General features: G+C 31.1%; 1 protein-coding gene across 2 annotated transcripts in view; it reads right to left on the bottom strand.

Annotated features, from left to right (window-relative positions):
* Keap1 (kelch like ECH associated protein 1) overlaps nucleotides 1-15,685 on the bottom strand; it is a 62,124-nt gene extending 46,439 nt beyond the window's left edge. For both annotated transcript variants that reach the window (XM_073960002.1, XM_073959997.1), the window contains exon 1: nucleotides 15,576-15,685. The gene's annotated coding sequence lies outside the window, so the exon portion shown is untranslated. The remainder of the gene's footprint in view (nucleotides 1-15,575) is intronic.
* Nucleotides 15,686-17,909: the final 2,224 nt, after the last annotated feature.

Below are 17,909 nucleotides of genomic sequence, written 5' to 3'. Positions count from 1 at the left end.
ATTGATTGTGTACACAATGCTTATATCCCACGGACCTCAAAATATTATTTGGTGGAGGAATAAATGCATTATAGATACGCTTTTTAGCCGATCCTTACATAAAAGGCTAATGAAAATTGACTTAACTGGGGCTCAAGTATCAAAATACACAAATTAATGGAATAATAATCATTGTGTATTGTTCAATGTAACATCCAGAGTGTTAAAGAACTATAATCACTAAATGTTTTATCTATAAAATCCATAGAATTGTCCAATAATTGCTCCATTTATGGGAAAATCCCCGCAAGGACAATATCTTGTTTTTGTCTACCACCAAAGGATTTTTGTTTTCAAACAAACTTCAAATCTATTGAATTTACCATTATTAACTAAAATATCTACAGTTTTGGTGGTAAACCCATCTAAATATATTTTTATTGTCCTCTTTCTGACACACTCCTATTTTTTTGAACAAAAAATTTTAAGGCGATTTATAATGTTGGTGTAAACAGTAAATAATTTAAAACAAATAGCCACATTTCTGCTTATGAATTAACAGTTGGGATGTTAGCAGTGTTAAACAAATACAGAATTGGGCAAAATGGTTAAGTTTAAACATGTTTTATGGACCTTTCCATTTCGCGTATGGACACTCCTATTATTTTGAACGCAACTGTATGTCACTCTTTGAGTAAATGAGCGATATTATTAATATGTTTTTTAACTGCCGCCATATAGTTTTCGTTGACTCCTCCCTTAAATTTTCCAGAAATTCAGTATATTGCATTTTTAGGCTTTCTATGGGTTTCCAACCCAAAACTTTTTAATTTTCGGATTTTCCCAATTTTTAAGTTTTACGTAATCTAGAAATGGATTCTTTTAAGTCGCAATTTTTCTTTTAAAAATCTGTTAGCCAGAAATATATGTATATTTACGAGAATACGCCCGATAACGAAAGTTCTACTCCAAAGCATACATGCACTAACACAACAAATTATTGACCACATTTAATATTACATTACAACAGTTTTAATAAAAGTCTTAATTTACATACCATTAGTCGTGTTTTCCATTTTCCAAAATATATACATATGTATTATATCAACAGATTATTTTTGGCGTCAAAATGTCTGTATGGTTTGATTACGACTGAATGTCAGAAATAAACGAAATGAAAATTATTACATCTTTAACAGCTTAGCATGTTACCGTGGGCCATTGCCGGATTATATATATTTTTTGGTTTTAGAGGTTTGAAAGTGCTAAGAATTGAATTCCGTTATTATCTACATAGTTTAAATCAGTGACTTGAAAAATGACTTTTTGTCTGAAAAACGTGTCATTAGCCCCTTAGTGCAGCGGCTGCCAACCCAGCATCACACCTATGTTTCTATGCTGCTACAACAACAACCTAACCTAATAAAAGGTCGGGTTGCAGTAGGATTATCAACTCTTAAAGAGATCGCATTGTTCCCGGTACTCTAAACCAGACATGACCAAAAAGAGAACAGCCCAAAATGTGAATGTATTCAAACTATTGGCAACTTATGACTTTGTGTTAGTGTGTTTTTATGCACGCACGCTACAAAACAAAAACAAATCAAAACATTATCTCTTTTTCGTACGCTCTTTCTATGCATTCGGGTCGTATGTGTGTAAATTGCCGAAAAACTTCGGCACGGCTGTGTCAAAGAAGAACACATTTGCTCTAAACAGATGCCACTCCTACCACCAAAACTCTCACGACTCTCTATTCAACTGCCCGTTCGCAAACACGAATATAACTCCTCTCGAGTTGGTGTTACAGCCAACTGAGATGGCACAATTCCTTCAGTCGCCTACATCCATTTCTATTCACACAACTACCCAGCAAAATGTTCGATGACAAATAATGAGTTGAATCATGGATGTAAGTGATCTGGCATGTCATCTTTTTGTCATTTTCACTCATGAATTTTATATGAGCGTGACCCCCAAAAGATGACGTTCTTTTTGGATCCTAAACATGTCAATGCGTTGACATGTCATTTTCACCAATGCTTTGGAATGAAAATTTAATGTCTTGTTTGGAAAATGAAAATTGCTGTATTTAAATATGATTTTCATGACAAACAAAACTCTTTATTAATTCAAACGAATACATTAAATAATTACAAATAATTTATGAGCAAAAAATTTATATACAAAATTGCAAGTTATCACCGTCGCTGTACCGCAACAGAGTTTACTTCCTCCGCTCTCCGCATTTTGATTTTGTTTCATCATACAAATTTTTATACCCTCAGCATTTATGCTAACGAAGGTATATACACTTTCATACGGGTAAAATGTGCCTCATCGAAATAACGGTTTTAGACCCCAAGTATGTTTGGACGAAATCCGTTTCAGACAATTTGGAGTCGATTTAGCAATGTCCGTCCGTCTGTCTGGCTGGCTGGTGCGCACGATAACTTTCGAATGGATGAAACCGATTTTGTCCAATATTTGGCTTTCGTAATATTTTGCCTAAGCTTAGTTTAAGTTCGAAAATGGGTTATATCGGTCCACCACTTTCGGTACCTCCCCCACAAAAGTTCGAAAATGTTCGGAAAATTTGTGCGTACGATAACTTTTGAAGAGAGTAACCGATTTGGTCCATACTTTGCACGTCGTGAAATGTCTACTTAGATGAGGTTCCAATATGGACTCAATCGGTCCACTCCTTCGGGTACCTCCCACACAAAATTTAGGATAAGTTCAGTTTAGGACCTGCTCTCGAATCGCTTTGATTTTAATTGAAGCAACTTGCATTCGCTGCCTCAATTACGACGGCAAAAGTTTTTCCAGGGCAAACCCATACTGTTTGAGAAAACAGCTCGCAAGGTGTAAAAAACCCCCTTATAGCAGCACCATATGTAGTGGCTGTGGAGCACCACAACTCTCGAACTGATCAACCGATTTGGTCCAATATTTGCCTTCGTCATATTTTGTCCAAACTTAGTTTCAGTTCGAAGATGGGTCGGCCCACAACGTCCGGTATTTCCCTCCAATATTTAAAAATGTCACTAAAATGGTATGCACGATATCTCTTGAACGGGGCAACCAATTTGGTTCAAACTTTGGATCTCCTAATATGTTGTCTAAATTTAATTTATCTCGGCCCGTATTGCCCGAGATGTTTACAGCGATATTATGTTTTCGTGGACAAGTCCATGCTTCCTGGCATCCTGTTCCAAAAGTTATACGATGACCCACTGAAATGACTAATGGTCCACTTCCAAAATACATAGACAAAATTCAGAAATGACTCTAAATACATTCGATCTGTCCGTAGATGAAAGTTTCAATTCACATAGGCTGAGGGTATATCTCTGTCGGCAAAGCCGACTGATACTTTTTTACTTGGTTTAGTTCATCGGAAAATATAACGCCATCCCAATACTAAAGATGTCGTGAAAAGTTGTCTGTAACAAGTCTGAAGTTTCTACATATTGTGCTGCGAGGGCAATGGTTTTTACCTAGTTAGTCGCGATGAAGGCTTGTTATTATGTAACACTTTTCTGACTTTTCCATGTGATACACTTACTCCAAAATCTTTTTAATTAGAGGAAGCAATTTCCTGGTGCTGCTTTGGGGTCTTTCGTCAATTTCTTTAATCTTTCTCCTGTCAATTCGTGGGGATACTATTTTGGGCCTGCCATGTAACGTCTTAAGTTTGAGCCTGCCTTTTCTATCGGTGCATTATATAAAGTTGTAAAGCTATGAGAGTTGATTTTAGCGATTTCTCTGGCGGATTTACCATTACTATAATTGGAATAGACCAAATGTAGGATATTCTTTGAAATCCATTTACCTGATTTTCTCTTTTTCCGAGTATACCGTCTATGTTACACACACAACATTTAAATTTAATATGGATCTACATGTCCACAACATAAAAGTCATAAAAATCCTTAATTGCAAAAAAATCTCGGGGAAAATTTCACGATTTTATTGCACTTTGATTCACTTTGCAATTATTTAGTTGACGCCACCAGGCCAGGTACATATCCTTATAGACCGTTGTTTTTGTTATTTCCGACTGATTTCTGCATTTATTGGATTGATGTTGTCATTAACAGGTAAATAAACAGATATGAAAGAATTTTTTTCGAATTTCGGGAGTTAAATCTTGGCCAATTTCCAGATAATGCCACAACAAATTGAAAGAATTTCTTATAGTAATTCCCAAATTAAAAATATGCATTTTTAAAAATGCATCGTTTGCAATGTGGGCCACCGTGGTGCAATGGTTAGCACGTCCGCCTTGCACTCAGAAGGTCTACGGTTCGAATCCCAGGCCAAGCAACATCAAATTTTCAACGGTGGCAAAATTCCCCCTCAGTAATGCTGGCGACATTTCCTGAGTATTTAAGCCATGAAAAACTTCTCTACAAGTGGTGTCGTAAGACACGCCGTTCGGACTCGGCAATAAAAAGTAGGTCCCATATCATTGAGCCTATATGAATCGGCGTGCACTCATTGATATGAGAGAAGTCTCCCTTGTCCCTTCAGGGATGTTGTGGGAACATATGTATGTATGTATGTATGTATGTATCGTTTGCAATAATTTATTTCCAAACGAACTTCCGAACAACAATGAACTGTTCTTGTAGGTATACAATACGGTCGACCCAAACCACACTTGTATTTTTTGGCTTGTCATCATTATTCTACACGATATAAAAATGAACATAAATATCCATATCAACATGTACATACATACATATGTATATATGTATGTATTTTTAGGTTTATGTAAATAAAAGATCCATTAACACAAAACATGGAACTCAGTGTTCAATCATACAAAAATCTCTTTCATATACTGGTTTCATTTTGCAAGTTACCAATTCACTCCAACAATTTTATGACAGCCTGTCCCTACTACAAAGAACCCCGAATATATCCATGCAAATATTTTTCTTTGGCCAAATATTGTACATTCATGTGTGCCATGGTGGGTTAACTTGCAATGATTAGGTGTTTCATTAGACAACACACAAACCTCTTCGTACAGCGTACAAGCGAGCGAGCGTTTTAATTCATTAGCGTCCAATCATGATGATTTGACAAATTTCAACGCTTTGTTGGTTGGATTAAATCGCGTGCTTTTTTTTATTTCTAACATTTCTTCTTTCGATCTACGTCATGGCAAGCGGGATTTGTTAAGAAACTATAAACAAAAAAGTGCCGACGACAATATGTACATTTGTATAAATATTTAAATCAAAACAGAATGAATAACTAACTGTAGACTTCGAATGGGTATTATCTTAATACACTTTTTGCCATTTTGTATTTTGGTATTAAATAAAAAGACAAAATGTATAAGACAATTCCATAAAATAGGCCATACCTAATTCCTTCATTGAGCGTATGGGAGTAATACATTTTACGAAGCATATTCGTTTTCTGTTAAATCTAATTGCGTATCTCAGTCCACCTAACAGTGAGAAAACGGTTAATGCTGTAAACATTATAATATCACTGGGCTAAAAATAAGTTAATTATGAATTCGAACTAAAATTAGAACAAGTAACATAAATTATTCATTCAGCCACTGACATCATTTTAAAGGGTTACCGATTAACTGTCAAATCTGTTGCATATATTGCTCATTTACTCAAAGAGTGGCATAACTCAAAAAATGCGTTTTCTGTGTTAGCAATTTCTATTTTTTCTACGACTTTTATTTTATCTTGTGTCAAATTTTCATAAATGTAAATAAATGTAATGTAATAAATGTAAATATTTTGTAGAGCCTCAGAGTAAGGAACTTAAGCTGTTCTTGCAAGGCAATGAAATCTGTTTTGAAGACAGCTTAAAATATCTTGGAGTAAACTTTAGTAAGTTACTAAAATTCAATGTTCATGCTAGGAAAAACTTGCAAAAAGCTAACAAAATGCAATTCTCGTTCTCAAAATTATTCTGTAACAAATATTTACCAGAAGAAACCAAATTACTTTTATATAAAGTTAGTATTCGGCCAATACTTCTCTATGCATTTCCAATATGGTTCACTATATCGCTTACAGTTATGAGGGAGATTGAAGTTTTTGAAAGAAACATAATTCGGAAATGCATAGGGAAGAATTACAAATCAGAAAATAAAAGATTTTCGAATGAATATTTATACGAATCCTCCTCAATCACCAAAATTTCGGATTACGCTCTTGATCTTTTATCCAGATTTGTTCAAAGACTTAACAATTTTGAAGGTAACGTGATGCAAGACATATTGATTTCTGAAGAGAACTTTAGTTGGAGCAATACAAATTATTTGTCGCCTATTGGCATTCTGAGTGAACAAATTGGTAACAATAGTGCTTTGCTTTATCACTCTCCTACACCCGGTATACATAGGGGTTAGTTTTTTTTTATATAATTAGTTCGAAAGTTTGTTTTAAGATAAATGTTTTTTTATTATTATTTCTCACTGGCAGACAAAGCTCTGCGAGATATTGGATGTGCCGGGAGCAAGCATATTTACTTAATCACAATTTGTCTTCTTCTCACACTGAAATTTTTGCAATTTGTTAACATACGCACATTATGGAAATTAAAATAATACCTTAGAGTTTTAAGTTCCTTTATTCATGTATATCTTTCTCAATACACTTGTTCTTGTTTTTGTACGAGTCTCAATAAAATTAAACTTAAACTTAAACTTTTCATATTGATATCTCTAAAACTCAACGAGGGACTTGGATTTTTTAAAGAATATTTTTAAGTGACGTGGAATTTTTAAGGGACGTAGATTTTTTAAAGAATATTTTTAAGGGACGTGGATTTTTTAAAGAATATTTTTAAGGGACGTGGATTTTTATAGGAATATTTTTAAGGGACGTGGATTTTTTAAAGAATATTTTAAAGGTATGTGGATTTTTAAAGAATATTTTAAGGGGCGGGGATTTTTTAAAAAATATTTTAAAGGGAAGTGGATTTTTTTTAAAGAACATTTATAAGGGATGTGGATTATTTAACAAATATTTTAAGAGACGTGAATTTTTAAGAAACATTTTTAAGGGACGTGGATTTTTTAAGGAATATTTTTAAGGGACGTGGTTTTTTTAAAGAATATTTTTAAGGGACCTGGTTTTTTTAAAGAATATTTTTAAGGGATGTGGTTTTTTAAAGAATATTTTTAAGGGACGTGGATTTTTTTAAGAATATTATTAGAGGACGTGGATTTTTAAAGAATATTTGTAAGGGACGTGGATTTTTTAAAGAATATTTTTAAGGGACGTGGATTTTTTAAAGAATATTTTTAAGGGACGTGGATTTTTTAAAGAATATTTTTAAGGGACGTGGATTTTTTAAAGAATATTTTTAAGGGACGTGGATTTTTTAAAAAATATTTTTAAGGGACGTGGATTTTTTAAAGAATATTTTTAAGGGACGTGGATTTTTTAAATATTTTTTTAAGGGACGTGGATTTTTTAAAGAATATTTTTAAGGGACGTGGATTTTTTAAAGAATATTTTTAAGGGACGTGGATTTTTTAAATATTTTTTTAAGGGACGTGGATTTTTTAAAGAATATTTTTAAGGGACGTGGATTTTTTAAAGAATATTTTTAAGGGACGTGGTTTTTTTAAAGAATATTTTTAAGGGATGTGGATTTTTTAAAGAATATTTTTTATGGAGGTGGATTTTTTAAAGAATATTTTTATTGACTTGGATTTTTTAAAGAATATTTTTATTGACGTGGATTTTTTAAAGAATATTTTTAAGGGACGTGGATTTTTTAAAAAACCTTTTTAAGGGACGTGGATTTTTTAAAGAATATTTTTAAGGGACGTGGATTTTTTAAAGAACGTTTTTAAGGGACGTGTATTTTTTAAAGAATATTTTTTAAGGGACGTGTATTTTTTAAAGAATATTTTTTAAGGGACATGGAGGAATATTTTTAAGGGGCGTGGATTTTAAAAGAATATTTTTAAGGGACGTGTATTTTTTAAAGAATATATTTAAGGGGCGTGGATTTTAAAAGAATATTTTTAAGGGACGTGTATTTTTTAAAGAATATATTTAAGGGACGTGGATTTTTTGAAGAATATTTTTAAGGGACGTGGAATTTTTTAAAGAATATTTTTAAGGGACGTGGATTTTTTAAAGAATATTTTAAGGGACGTGTATTTTTTAAAGAATATTTTTTAAGGGACGTGGATTTTTTAAAGAATATTTTTAAGGGACGTGGATTATTTAAAGATTATTTTTAAGGGACGTGGATTTTTTAAAGAATATTTTTAAGGGACGTGGATTTTTTAAAGAATATTTTTAAGGGACGTGGATTTTTTAAAGAATATTTTTAAGGGACGTGGATTTTTTAAACAACATTTTTAGGGACGTGGATTTTTAAAGAATATTTTTAAGGGACGTGGATTTTTTAAAGAATATTTTTAAGGGACGTGGATTATTTAAAGAATATTTTTTAGGGACGAGGATTTTTTAAAGAATATTTTTAAGCGACGTGGATTTTTTAAAAAATATTTTTAAGGGACGTGGATTTTTTAAAGAATATTTTTAAGGGACGTGGATTTTTTAAAAAATATTTTTAAGGGACGTGGATTTTTTAAAGAATATTTTTAAGGGACGTGGATTTTTTAAAGAATATTTTTAAGGGATGTGGATTTAAAGAATATTTTTAAGGGACGTGGATTTTTTAAAGAATATTTTTAAGGGATGTGGATTTTTTAAAGAATATTTTGAAGGGACGTGGATTTTTTAAAGATTATTTTTAAGGGACGTGGATTTTTTAAAGGTTATTTTTAAGGGACGTGGGTTTTTAAATAATGTTTTTAAGGGACGTGGATTTTTTAAAGAATATTTTTACGGTACGTGGATTTTTTAAAGAATATTTTTACGGTACGTGGATTTTTTAAATAATGTTTTTAAGGGATGTAGATTTTTTAAAGAATATTTTTAAGGGACGTGGATTTTTTAAAGAATATTTTTAAGGGACGTGGATTTTTTAAAGAATATTTTTAAGGGACGTGGATTTTTTAAAGAATATTTTTAAGGGACGTGGATTTTTTTAAGGAATTTTTTTAATGGACGTGAATTTTTTAAAGAATATTTTTAAGAGACGTGGATTTTTTAAAGAATATTTTTAAGGGACGAAGATTTTTTAAAGAATATTTTTAATGGACGTGAATTTTTTAAAGAATATTTTTAAGGGACGTGGATTTTTTAAAGAATATTTTTAAGGAACGTGAATTTTTAAAAAATATTTTTAAGGGACGTGGATTTTTAAAGAATATTTTTAAGAGACGGTTTTTTAAAGAATATTTTTAAGGGACGTGGATTTTTTAAAGAATATTTTTAAGAGACGTGGATCTTTTAAAGTATATTTTTAGGGGACATGGATCTTTTAAAGAATATTTTTAAGGGACGTGGATTTTTTAAGAATATTATTAGAGGACGTGGATTTTTAAAGAATATTTGTAAGGGACGTGGATTTTTTAAAGAATATTTTTAAGCGACGTTGATTTTTTAAAGAATATTTTTAAGCGACGTGGATTTTTTAAAGAATATTTTTAAGGGGCGTGGATTTTTTAAAGAATTTTGTTAAGTGACGTGGATTTTTTAAAGAATATTTTTAAGGGACGTAGATTTTTTAAAGAATATTTTTGGGGACGTCGATTTTTTTAAAGAATATTTTTAAGGGACGTGGATTTTTTAAAGAATATTTTTAAGTGACGTGGATTTTTTAAAGAATATTTTTAAGTGACGTGGATTTTTTAAAGAATATTTTTAAGTGACGTGGATTTTTTTAAGATTATTTTTAAGGGACGTGTATTTTTTAAAGAACATTTTTAAGGGACGTAGATTTTTTAAAGAATATTTCTAAGTGACGTGGATTTTTTTAAGAATATTTCTAAGTGACGTGGATTTTTTAAGATTATTTTTAAGGGACGTGGATATTTTAAAGAATATTTTAAAAGACGTGGATTTTTTTAAGAATATTTCTTAGTGACGTGGATTTTTTAATATTATTTTTAAGGGACGTGGATATTTTAAAGAATATTTTAAAAGACGTGGATTTTTTTAAGAATATTTCTAAGTGACGTGGATTTTTTAAGATTATTTTTAAGGGACGTGGATATTTTAAAGAATATTTTAAAAGACGTGGATTTTTTTAAAGAATATTTTTAAGGGACGTGGATTTTTTAAAGAATATTTTTAAGGGATGTAGATTTTTTAAAGAACATTTTTAAGCGACGTGGATTTTTTAAAAAATATTCTTAAGGGACGTGGATTTTTTTAAGAATATTTTTATACTTTATATTTTTAAAGAATATTTTTAAGGGACGTGAATTTTTTAATTTTTTTAAAGGGGTGCCACCGTGGCGCAATGGTGTGCACACCCGTCTTGCACACATAAGGTCGTGGGTTCGATTCCAGGCAACATCAAAACACTTTTCAACGGTGGCAAAATACCCCTCAGTAATGTTGGCGACATTTCCTGAGTATTGTAGCCATGTAAAACTTCTCTACAAAAGTGTAGTTAAAAATTGTAGTAGTTAAAAATTCATCGTGTGCTTGCACAAAATCTCTATTAGTCGAAATGTTGTAAGTTTTATATCGTTTTTTTATAATTACTACCCCTACTTTTACAGATAGTAATTATTTTTTTTGAGTAGTTTAAATATTCCTTACTTATTACTTCATTTTATATTAATTTTGTTATATAAACATTATAATGTAGTATACAGCTTAAGGTCGAAAGACTAGGCAAATATGAATTGAAATAAATAAAATCTATATTAATAAAAGAGTAAAGTGATTGACTGACTGACTTAATGATTCATCAACGCCCAGACGAAACGACTGAAGCTAGAAGAACCAGCAACAATTGATGCCTTGGAGGCCAGCATTGTTCGTGTTATTCGTGACATACGGCCAGCAGTGCTCGAAAAAGTGGCCAAAAATTAAACGTCCAGAATGCACTTCGTCAAGAACAGCCGCGGTGCCCATATGCCCGAAATCATTTTCAAATGTTAATGTCACGTATTGATCTTTCGAATAAAAAAAATTTTGATTACAATTTAATTTTTTGTGTTATTTTTTACAATTTCAACTTCTATCGGGCTTAAAAAAAACACCCTTTATTTTTAAGGGATGTGGATTTTTTAAAGAATATTTTTAAGGGACGTGGATTTTTTAAGGAATATTTTTAAGAGATGTGGATTTTTTTAAAGAATATTTTTAAGGGACGTTGATTTTTTAAAGAATATTTTTAAGGTTCGTGGATTTTTTAAAGAATATTCTTAAGGGACGTGGATTTTTAAAGAATATTTTTAAGGGACGTGGATTTTTTAAAGAATTTTTTAAGGAACGTGGATTTCTAAGAATATTTTTAAGGGGCGTGGATTTTTTAAAGAATATTTTTAAGGGACGTGGATTTTTTAAAGAATATTGTTAAGGGACGTGGATTTTTTAAAGAATATTTTTAAGGGACGTGGATTTTTAAAAGAATATTTTTTAGGGACGTGGATTTTTTAAAGAATATTTTTAAGCGACGTGGATTTTTTAAAGAATTTTTTAAGGGACGTGGATTTTTTAAAGAATATTTTTAAGGGACGTGGATTTTTTAAAGAATATTTTTAAGGGACGTGGATTTTTTAAAGAATATTTTTAAGGGACGTGGATTTTTTAAAGAATATTTTTAAGGGACGTGGATTTTTTAAAGAATATTTTTAAGGGACGTGGATTTTTTGAAGAATATTTTTAAGGGACGTGGATTTTTTATTTAAAGAATATTTTTAAGGGACGTGGATTTTTTAAAGAATATTTTTAAGGGACGTGGATTTTTTAAAGAATATTTTTAAGGGACGTGGATTTTTTAAAGAATATTTTTAAGAGATTTTTTAAAGAATATTTTTAAGAGATTTTTTAAAGAATATTTTTAAGAGATTTTTTAAAGGATATTTTTACGGGATGTGGATTTTTTAAAGAATATTTTTACGGGATGTGGATTTTTTAAAGCATATTTTTAGGGAACGTGGATTTTTTTAAAAAATATTTTTAAGGGAAGTGGATTTTTTAAAGAATATTTTTAAGGGACTTGGATTTTTTAAAGAATATTTTGAAGGGACGTGGATTCTTTAAAGAATATTTTTAAGGGACGTGGATTTTTTAAAGAATATTTTTAAGGGAAGTGGATTTTTTAAAGAATATTTTTAAGGGACGTGGATTTTTTAAAGAATATTTTGAAGGGACGTGGATTTTTTAAAGAATATTTTTAAGGGACGTGGATTTTTTAAAGAATATTTTTAAGGGAGTTGGATTTTTTAAAGAATATTTTTAAGGGAGTTGGATTTTTTAAAGAATATGTTTAAGGGACGTGGATTTTTTAAAGAATATTTTTAAGGGAAGTGGATTTTTTAACGAATATTTTTAAGGGACGTGGATTTTTTAAAGAATATTTTTAAGGGACGCGGATTTTTTAAAGAATAGTTTTAAGGGACGTGGATTTTTTAAAGAATATTTTTAAGGGACGTGGATTTTTTAAAGAATATTTTTAAGGGACGTGGATTTTTTAAAGAATATTTTTAAGGGACGTGGATTTTTTAAAGAATATTTTTAAGGGACGTGGATTTTTTAAAGAATATTCTTAAGGGACGTGGATTTTTTAAAGAATATTTTTAAGGGACGTGGATTTTTTAAAGAATATTTCTTAGGGAGGTGGATTTTTTAAAGAATATTTTTAAGGGATGTGGATTTTTTTAAAAGAATATTTTTAAGTGACTTGGATTTTTTTTAAAGAATATTTTTAATGGACGTGGATTTTTTAAAGAATATTTTTAAGAGATTTTTTAAAGAATATTTTTAAGAGATTTTTTAAAGAATATTTTTAAGGGATGTGGATTTTTTTAAAAGAATATTTTTAAGTGACTTGGATTTTTTTTAAAGAATATTTTTAATGGACGTGGATTTTTTAAAGAATATTTTTAAGAGATTTTTTAAAGAATATTTTTAAGGGACGTCGATTTTTATAAGTATATATTTTAAAAATGTCTTTTGAGGACATGGATTTGAAAAAAGTAGCATTAAATTATTTTTAAATCCACGCCCTAAAAAGACAATTTTAAAAAAATCTTCTTTGAAAAATCCACTTCCCTTAAAGAACATTTTTAAAAAATCCACGTTTTTAAAAAAATATTCTTTAAAAAATGACGTGATTTTTTTAAAAATTTCTTTTTAGGGCATAGATTAAAAAATAGAGAGTTGGATTTTTTAAAAAATATTTTTTAAAAATATCTGTTTAGGACGTAGATTAAAAAAAAAAAACAAGTTTAGCTACGTGGATTTTTTAAATCTTTTTTAAAAGTCTTTATGACGTAGATAAAAAAACAGTTGAGCGACATGGTTTTTTTAATAACATTTAATATTTAATAATACTTTTTAATGACGTCGATTTTTTTAAAGAATGTTTTTAAGGACGTGGATTTTTAAAGAAATTTTTTTAAGGAATTGTATTTTTTAAAATCATTTTTTTAGCCCCATCGATTTTTTAAAGAATATTTTTGAGAACACAAGTTATACAATAAATGGGGATTTATTTACAAAAAGCAAACTTTGATTTTTTAACGATTTTTGGAGTATTCAAGTACAAAAACAAAGGTAGATTTTTAATCAACCTTGGTTACAATATGTTTGAATAATTGGACTGTAGGAAAATGTCATTAGTGTTTCTATATATTTCAAAAGAATTTCATAAATCATTATTCTTGGCTTCAAAATGAGGTGACCCCACAATACCTTTTGACACTTCTGCGTCAACTTATTTTTCTCAAGGTAAACTGTAAAAATGAGCTTAGAAATCCACATTTATTTGTCTCGAGTACAAATGAAATGCGCCTCTAGACCTGATTTGTCAACATACCTTCTTCTCGTCTCACATAATAATAATAACACTGTGATACAAAAGTGGACACAATTTTTTTGCAGGGGTTCTGATGCATAAATTCGGTATTGTCGGAGTCCATTGAAGACGAAAATACCTTTGGTTTCTTTGGGTCACTTCGTTTTTTGATTTTATAACGGAAAATGTAGTGAAAAACGGGGTTTCTTGGATTTTCAACTTAAAACGGACATCATTTATTTTTTCCACCACGGACGTTTACAGCTTATTTTTTATATAAAAGGTGAGAATCACGTCTTTCGAACAAGCCATAATAATAATAAAAATCGGGTAACAAGTGGTTAAGTTATAGTGATTTAAGTGTGACAAAAACGCATTAAAAAACAGTAAAATGCTTTTCCCCGTGCTCTAGGCTGCGTAGAAGAAACCAAACGGCGTAATTATTTACTTTTATCAAGCAGGAAATTTAGTTAGCCTTACAAAATGGTGAAAACCAATGAAATCGGTTGAAAAATGCGTGAGTTATGCCATCTTTAGTGTGTTAACTTTTTGGTTTTTCCTTTATAAAAGATTGGTACCTTGTGCGTAATTGTTAACTAGACAAATTCAAACTACATACAATCATACGCACCAAGGTACCAACTTTTATAAAGGAAAATCCAAAAGGTTAAAACACAAAAAATTCCATAACTCACGCATTTTTCAACCGATTTTATTTTCCCCATTTTGTAAAGCTAACTAAATTTCCTACTTGATAAAAGTAAATAATTACGCAGTTTCTTCTTTCTTGTCTTCTACGCAGCCTGGAGCACCAGGAAAAGCATTTTCCTGTTTTTTGCGTTTTGCGTTTTTGTCACACTTAAATCACTATAACTCAACCATTTGTTACCCGATTTTTAAAAATTATGGCTTTTTCGAAAGCCATGATTTTCACCTTTTAAACAAAAAAGGAAAAAATAAGTTATGTCCGCTTAAAGTTGAAAATCCATGAAACCCCGTTTTCACTACATTTACCGTTATAAAATCAAAAAACGAAGTGACCAAAGAAACCAAAGGTATTTTCGTCTTCCATGGACTCCCACAATACCGAATTTATGCATCAGAACCCCCGCAAATTTTCACTGTAGCACAGTGTAATTGACATCGCTGTTAGGTTTGCTTTTTAAAGCCGAAGTTACCAGCAAACTTTTTATACAAATTTTCAGGAATGCTAACAGCAGACACATCTTTGTAGAATATTATGCTTATAAACAGATATTTTATGGGTTCATTAACATTATCTTGAGGTTTTCACACGCTTTACAAGCTGAACCATTTATAACTGGAAAGAATAGGCTTTTTTATACTTTACGAGCCTTATTACATTTTGATCTCTGACCTTTTAACCATGTTGTTGTTTCCATTTGTTAACCTTATTTTTTCTTCCATTAGAGAAGCAAAACAATTTGTTAATATTAAATATGCAAAAGTTAAAAAGTTGCTTAGCTAATTACGTTTGAAGCTGCACTTTGGCTGGCATATTTTCGATCATTATAATGCAAATTGTCAAGCTTGGTAAACAATTTGATAGTCGTCCACTACTATTTTTCTTAGATTCTTTCTTTAACACAGAGAAGACATTCAAAATAAAATGTAGGAAGACTTTTTCATTTTATAGTTTGTTTGCATACAGATACTAAATAAGAAAACATACATCAACTTACATTTTTTTTAATTATTTAAAAAAAGTTTTACAGCGAAAGACTCCAAGTTTATAAAAAATATGAAAACACTGACAAAACAAATAAAATAAAAACAATGACTTTGACACAACAGCTGTTGCTAAAGTGTTGCCAACCACAATATAATTTATTCCACAGCCTTTAAACAAGAACGTTCAACGTAAACGCAATGCAAGGTCTGTCGTAAAGCGTACGAAACAAGTAAATCGGTTTAAGATTTTGTTGGAAAAGGGATTTAATCAAAGATGTACCTCGTCGAACTTTGTACATTATCATGTTTCTTGAGATTCGAATATGGACTATTTCGTTCCACTCCATCAAGTACCACAGAAGTTTAACATTTTCGCATAGTACTGTCTAAGGCCCTGTAACCAATCGCCTTTTTTGGCGGGTTGTTGTGCTCGCAGCTTCTATTATGACAGTGCAATTTTTTTCGAGGGCAAGCCCATACTTTCTGAGATAATGGTACTAAAGCATTAAAAACCCCTGCCGGCACCAACTAAAAAGCCCAAGGACCACTATAACTTACGAATTGAGTATCCAATTTGTATTTCCCACTTCATTAGGATTAGGAATGTCCTCATTTAAGAGGAAAAGCTCCCAAAGTACAATTTTTCAAGTGCTTTTTGGAGGTGCTTTCCTGAACTCAATAACTTACAGCGGCTAAAGATGACGAGAAAAGGTGTTCAGGATCCAAAAAGGAAAAATATAAGATTTTTTAAATATGTTTTTGGGAATCCCAAGAAGAATGGGATTTTAAAGATTTTTTTTAAGAATTCAAGAACGGCAGAAAAATAAGAAGCCCAAGCCACGTAGAGTGAAACAGTGAGTTCCCCAAGGTGGGGTGATATCACTGGAATTGTTTAACTTCTACATACGTCCCCTGTATTCCGTCTAAGGCCCTGTAACCAATCGACTTTTTTTGACGTGTTGTGCTCGCAGCTTCTATTATGACAGTGCGATTTTTTTGCAAGCCCATACTTCCTGAGGTAATGGTACAAAAGCATTAAAAAAAACCCTGCCGGCACCGACTAAAAAGCCCAATGAACACGATAACTTACGAATTGAGTATCCAATTTGTATTTCTCACTTCATTAGGATTAGGAATGTCCTCATTTAAGAGGAAAAGCTCCCAAACACAATTTTTCAAGAGCTTTTTGGAGGTGCTTTGCTTTCCAATGATATCACCCCTCCTTGGGGAACTCTCTGTTTCACTCTACGGGGCTTGGACTTATTTTTTGTCATCCTTGAATTCTTCAAAAAATTCTTTAAAATCTCATTTCTTCTTGGGATTCCCGAAAACATATTTAAAAAATCTTATATTCTTCCTTTTTGGACCTGAACACCTTTTCTCGTGATTTTTGGCCGCTGTAAGTTACCTTCCTTGATGTCATTTGTGAAAGGCTGAACTCCTTTTTGGGTAACCATACCACATTTTTCTACGCGAGAAGTATACAAATATCCGCCACTAAATCTACGACCACTCACTCTGTTCACCACATGAACGTCAGAGGTGAGAACTGAGTTGACACGGTGCTCTTGAAATTCTTTAAATGAAAGGAGCTTACACCTGGGAAGTTTTTGCGGATTCTGAAACTACAATGTTCATAGATGAGAAATATCATACATAAAGCAAAAAAGTCGCCGGTTCGCTTTTTAAATAAATCGCGGCCAAAGTTCACATTTTTAGGATTTTTTTTTAGGTTTTCACGATTTTGCTTAGAAACCGTAAGTCCTATCGAAATGGGATTAGAGTAAATATTGCCATGGGCGTAACCAGGAATGCTTGTTTTTTCGTTCTAGGGGGGCAAATGCTTGTTTTTTTTTCGTAATATTTATAATTTTTTACATACTGTTACGAATGTAACTGATAGGTTTAAGTTAGTTTAGTTTAATTTCCGTTAATTTAAAAATTTGAATTGTAACGTAAAGTTTTATTACGCAGTTACTTTATTTAAGCAACAACAATTATCATGTAGAATTATCTTCATTATTCTAGATGTTCTTTACCTTTCATTAATGTGCTTTTATTTTGTTTGCCATAGTCATGTAATTGTTGTTTAGTTTGTCACTTCTTTTCTTACATTCATTTGTTGTTGTAATTACGTCATTGATCATCCCCCATGTATGTATGTGAGTATGGTTGTTCGCTTAGTGCGAATGTGCGTCTGTGTGTTCGTTGTACATATTCGAGGAGTTGCCAGACATTTTCTAGAGGACTCTCGAACAGGGAGACTTTGGGATATAAATACAGGGGAACTGGCAATGACGAGTTGAGTTGTGTTTTAAGCGTTGAACTGAACAGATCGATTAAAG

This window comes from Musca autumnalis, unplaced genomic scaffold, assembly GCF_047663935.1.
Source record: "Musca autumnalis isolate F117 unplaced genomic scaffold, ASM4766393v1 scaffold_1, whole genome shotgun sequence".
NCBI classification, from domain to species: domain Eukaryota; kingdom Metazoa; phylum Arthropoda; class Insecta; order Diptera; family Muscidae; genus Musca; species Musca autumnalis.
Note: the sequence above shows the minus strand (reverse complement) of the source record. Positions and strands in the feature narration are given on the sequence as shown.